We start from the raw sequence: 6,000 nt of genomic DNA, 5'->3' as shown, positions 1-6,000 counted from the left end.
ATGCGCCAAATCATCTATTCTCTGATAGTTGCCCGCTGCCTCGTGGTGCTCGCCCGTCAGCTGGTCCATGATCAGCTGGCCAAATTGCACACGGCGTGGGACGGCAGCGACACCTACCTGGAGGCAAACGGACATAAAAGCATCGTCACCGACGCTCCCCTTCAGTGGGTCCGGCAGCGGCATGATGTGCAGGCGCTACAGTGTCTTCTGCTTCATTTTGCAGATTGCCCCCAGTCCGGGAAACAACTATCTCCACTTGCATGCCCCTTCCGAAAGCCACGCTTGCAACGCGCCCTCCAAACAGCATGACGAACCCTTAAATAACAGCACATGCGCCAAATTATCTATTCTCTGATACGTGCCCGCTGCCTCGTGGTGCTCGCCCGTCGGCTGGTCCATGATCAGCTGGCCAAATTGCACACGGCGTGGGACGGCAGCGACACCTACGTGGAGGCAAACGGACATAAAAGCATCGTCGCGGACGCTCCCCTTCAGTGGGTCCGGCAGCGGCATGATGTGCAGGCGCTACAGTGTCTTCTGCTTCATTTTGCAGATTGCCCCCAGTCCGGGAAACAACTATCTCCACTTGCATGCCCCTTCCGAAAGCCACGCTTGCAACGCGCCCTCCAAACAGCATGACGAACCCTTAAATAACAGCACATGCGCCAAATCATCGATTCTCTGATACGTGCCCGCTGCCTCGTGGTGCTCGCCCGTCGGCTGGTCCATGATCGGCTGGCCAAATTGTACACGGCGTGGGACGGCAGCGACACCTACCTGGAGGCAAACGGACATAAAAGCATCGCCGCCTACGCTCCCCTTCAGTGCGTCCGGCAGCGGCATGATGTGCAAGCGCTACAGTATCTTCTGCTTCATTTTGCAGATTGCCCCCAGTCCGGGAAACAACTATCTCCACTTGCATGCCCCTTCCGAAAGCCACGCTTGCAACGCGCTCTCCAAACAGCGTGACGGACCCTTAAATAACAGCACATGCGCCAAATCATCGATTCTCTGATACGTGCCCGCTGCCTCGTGGTGCTCGCCCGTCGGCTGGTCCATGATCGGCTGGCCAAATTGTACACGGCGTGGGACGGCAGCGACACCTACCTGGAGGCAAACGGACATAAAAGCATCGCCGCCTACGCTCCCCTTCAGTGCGTCCGGCAGCGGCATGATGTGCAGGCGCTACAGTGTCTTCTGCTTCATTTTGCAGATTGCCCCCAGTCTGGGAAACAACTGTCTCCACTTGCATGCCCCTTCCGAAAGCCACGCTTGCAACGCGCCCTCCAAACAGCATGACGAACCTTTAATAACAGCACATGCGCCAAATCATCTATTCTCTGATACGTGCCCGCTGCCTCGTGGTGCTCGCCCGTCGGCTGGTCTATGATCAGCCGGCCAAATTGCACACGGCGTGGGACGGCAGCGAGACCTACCTGGAGGCAAACGGACATAAAAGCATCGTCGCGGACGCTCCCTTTCAGTGGGTCCGGCAGCGGCATGATGTGCAGGCGCTACAGTGTCTTCTGCTTCATTTTGCAGATTGCCCCCAGTCCGGGAAACAACTATCTCCACTTGCATGCCCCTTCCGAAAGCCACGCTTGCAACGCGCCCTCCAAACAGCATGACGAACCCTTAAATAACAGCACATGCGCCAAATTATCTATTCTCTGATACGTGCCTGCTGCCTCGTGGTGCTCGCCCGTCGGCTGGTCCATGATCAGCTGGCCAAATTGCACACGGCGTGTTACGGCAGCGACACCTACGTGGAGGCAAACGGACATAAAAGCATCGTCGAGGACGGTCCCCTTCAGTGGGTCCGGCAGCGGCATGATGTGCAGGCGCTACAGTGTCTTCTGCTTCATTTTGCAGATTGCCCCCAGTCTGGGAAACAGCTATCTCCACTTGCATGCCCCTTCCGAAAGCCACGCTTGCAACGCGCCCTCCAAACAGCATGACGAACCCTTAAATAACAGCACATGCGCCAAATCATCTATTCTCTGATACGTGCCCGCTGCCTCGTGGTGCTCGCCCGTCAGCTGGTCCATGATCAGCTGGCCAAATTACACACGGCGTGGGACGGCAGCTACACCTACCTGGAGGCAAACGGACATAAAAGCATCGTCGCCTACGCTCCCCTTCAGTGGGTCCGGCAGCGGCATGATGTGCAGGCGCTACAGTGTCTTCTGCTTCATTTTGCAGATTGCCCCCAGTCCGGGAAACAACTATCTCCACTTGCATGCCCCTTCCGAAAGCCACGCTTGCAACGCGCCCTCCAAATAGCATGACAAACCCTTAAATAACAGCACATGCGCCAAATCATCGATTCTCTGATACGTGCCCGCTGCCTCGCGGTGCTCGCCCGTCAGCTGGTCCATGATCAGCTGGCCAAATTGCACACGGCGTGGGATGGCAGCGACACCTACCTGGAGGCAAACGGACATAAAAGCATCGTCGCGGACGCTCCCCTTCAGTGGGTCCGGCAGCGGCATGATGTGCAGGCGCTACAGTGTCTTCTGCTTCATTTTGCAGATTGCCCCCAGTCCGGGAAACAACTATCTCCACTTGCATGCCCCTTCCGAAAGCCACGCTTGCAACGCGCCCTCCAAACAGCATGACGAACCCCTAAATAACAGCACATGCGCCAAATCATCGATTCTCTGATACGTGCCCGCTGCCTCGTGGTGCTCGCCCGTCAGCTGGTCCATGATCACCTGGCCAAATTGCACACGGCGTGGGACGGCAGCGACACCTACCTGGAGGCAAACGGACATAAAAGCATCGTCGCGGACACTCCCCTTCAGTGGGTCCGGCAGCGGCATGATGTGCAGGCGCTACAGTGTCTTCTGCTTCATTTTGCAGATTGCCCCCAGTCCGGGAAACAACTATCTCCACTTGCATGCCCCTTCCGAAAGCCACGCTTGCAACGCGCCCTCCAAACAGCATGACGAACCCTTAAATAACAGCACATGCGCCAAATCATCTTTTCTCTGATACGTGCCCGCTGCCTCATGGTGCTCGCCCGTCGACTGGTCCATGATCAGCTGGCCAAATTGCACACGGCGTGGGACGGCAGCGACACCTACGTGGAGGCAAACGGAAATAAAAGCATCGTCACCGACGCTCCCCTTGAGTGGGTCCAGCAGTGGCACGATGTGCAGGTGCTACAGTGTCTTCTGCTTCATTTTGCAGATTGCCCGCTGTCCGGGAAACAACTATCTCCACTTGCATGCCCCTTCCGAAAGCCACGCTTGCAACGCGCCCTCCAAACAGCATGACGAACACTTAAATAACAGCACATGCGCCAAATCATCGATTCTCTGGGACGTGCCTGCTGCCTCGTGGTGCTCGCCCGTCGGCTGGTCCATGATCAGCTGACCAAATTGCACACAGCGTGGGACGTCAGCGACACCTACCTGGAGGCAAACGGACATAAAAGCATCGTCGCCGACGCTCCCCTTCAGTGGGTCCGGCAGCGGCATGATGTGCAGGCGCTACAGTGTCTTCTGCTTCATTTTGCAGATTGCCCCCAGTCCGGGAAACAACTATCTCCACTTGCATGCCCCTTCCGAAAGCCACGCTTGCAACGCGCCCTCCAAACAGCATGACGAACCTTTAATAACAGCACATGCGCCAAATCATCTATTCTCTGATACGTGCCCGCTGCCTCGTGGTGCTCGCCCGTCAGCTGGTCCATGATCAGCTGGCCAAATTGCACACGGCGTGGGACGGCAGCGACACCTACCTGGAGGCAAACGGACATAAAAGCATCGTCGCCTACGCTCCCCTTCAGTGGGTCCGGCAGCGGCATGATGTGCAGGCGCTACAGTGTCTTCTGCTTCATTTTGCAGATTGCCCCCAGTCCGGGAAACAACTATCTCCACTTGCTTGCCCCTTCCGAAAGCCACGCTTGCAACGCGCCCTCCAAACAGCATGACGAACCCTTAAATAACAGCACATGCGCCAAATCATCGATTCTCTGATACGTGCCCGCTGCCTCGTGGTGCTCGCCCGTCAGCTGGTCCATGATCAGCTGGCCAAATTGCACACGGCGTGGGACGGCAGCGACACCTACCTGGAGGCAAACGGACATAAAAGCATCGTCGCGGACGGTCCCCTTCAGTGGGTCCGGCAGCGGCATGATGTGCAGGCGCTACAGTGTCTTCTGCTTCATTTTGCAGATTGCCCCCAGTCTGGGAAACAACTGTCTCCACTTGCATGCCCCTTCCGAAAGCCACGCTTGCAACGCGCCCTCCAAACAGCATGACGAACCTTTAATAACAGCACATGCGCCAAATCATCTATTCTCTGATACGTGCCCGCTGCCTCGTGGTGCTCGCCCGTCAGCTGGTCCATGATCAGCTGGCCAAATTGCACACGGCGTGGGACGGCAGCGACACCTACCTGGAGGCAAACGGACATAAAAGCATCGTCGCCTACGCTCCCCTTCAGTGGGTCCGGCAGCGGCATGATGTGCAGGCGCTACAGTGTCTTCTGCTTCATTTTGCAGATTGCCCCCAGTCCGGGAAACAACTATCTCCACTTGCTTGCCCCTTCCGAAAGCCACGCTTGCAACGCGCCCTCCAAACAGCATGACGAACCCTTAAATAACAGCACATGCGCCAAATCATCGATTCTCTGATACGTGCCCGCTGCCTCGTGGTGCTCGCCCGTCAGCTGGTCCATGATCAGCTGGCCAAATTGCACACGGCGTGGGACGGCAGCGACACCTACCTGGAGGCAAACGGACATAAAAGCATCGTCGCGGACGGTCCCCTTCAGTGGGTCCGGCAGCGGCATGATGTGCAGGCGCTACAGTGTCTTCTGCTTCATTTTGCAGATTGCCCCCAGTCTGGGAAACAACTATCTCCACTTGCATGCCCCTTCCGAAAGCCACGCTTGCAACGCGCCCTCCAAACAGCATGACGAACCCTTAAATAACAGCACATGCGCCAAATCATCTATTCTCTGATAGTTGCCCGCTGCCTCGTGGTGCTCGCCCGTCAGCTGGTCCATGATCAGCTGGCCAAATTGCACACGGCGTGGGACGGCAGCGACACCTACCTGGAGGCAAACGGACATAAAAGCATCGTCACCGACGCTCCCCTTCAGTGGGTCCGGCAGCGGCATGATGTGCAGGCGCTACAGTGTCTTCTGCTTCATTTTGCAGATTGCCCCCAGTCCGGGAAACAACTATCTCCACTTGCATGCCCCTTCCGAAAGCCACGCTTGCAACGCGCCCTCCAAACAGCATGACGAACCCTTAAATAACAGCACATGCGCCAAATTATCTATTCTCTGATACGTGCCCGCTGCCTCGTGGTGCTCGCCCGTCGGCTGGTCCATGATCAGCTGGCCAAATTGCACACGGCGTGGGACGGCAGCGACACCTACGTGGAGGCAAACGGACATAAAAGCATCGTCGCGGACGCTCCCCTTCAGTGGGTCCGGCAGCGGCATGATGTGCAGGCGCTACAGTGTCTTCTGCTTCATTTTGCAGATTGCCCCCAGTCCGGGAAACAACTATCTCCACTTGCATGCCCCTTCCGAAAGCCACGCTTGCAACGCGCCCTCCAAACAGCATGACGAACCCTTAAATAACAGCACATGCGCCAAATCATCGATTCTCTGATACGTGCCCGCTGCCTCGTGGTGCTCGCCCGTCGGCTGGTCCATGATCGGCTGGCCAAATTGTACACGGCGTGGGACGGCAGCGACACCTACCTGGAGGCAAACGGACATAAAAGCATCGCCGCCTACGCTCCCCTTCAGTGCGTCCGGCAGCGGCATGATGTGCAAGCGCTACAGTATCTTCTGCTTCATTTTGCAGATTGCCCCCAGTCCGGGAAACAACTATCTCCACTTGCATGCCCCTTCCGAAAGCCACGCTTGCAACGCGCTCTCCAAACAGCGTGACGGACCCTTAAATAACAGCACATGCGCCAAATCATCTATTCTCTGATACGTGCCCGCTGCCTCGTGGTGCTCGCCCGTCGGCTG

Source organism: Haemaphysalis longicornis, unplaced genomic scaffold (assembly GCF_048455015.1).
Source record: "Haemaphysalis longicornis isolate Haplotype H1 unplaced genomic scaffold, Haemaphysalis longicornis Haplotype H1 scaffold_14, whole genome shotgun sequence".
Classification (NCBI taxonomy): Eukaryota; Metazoa; Arthropoda; class Arachnida; order Ixodida; family Ixodidae; genus Haemaphysalis; species Haemaphysalis longicornis.
This window is presented reverse-complemented; position numbering follows the sequence as displayed.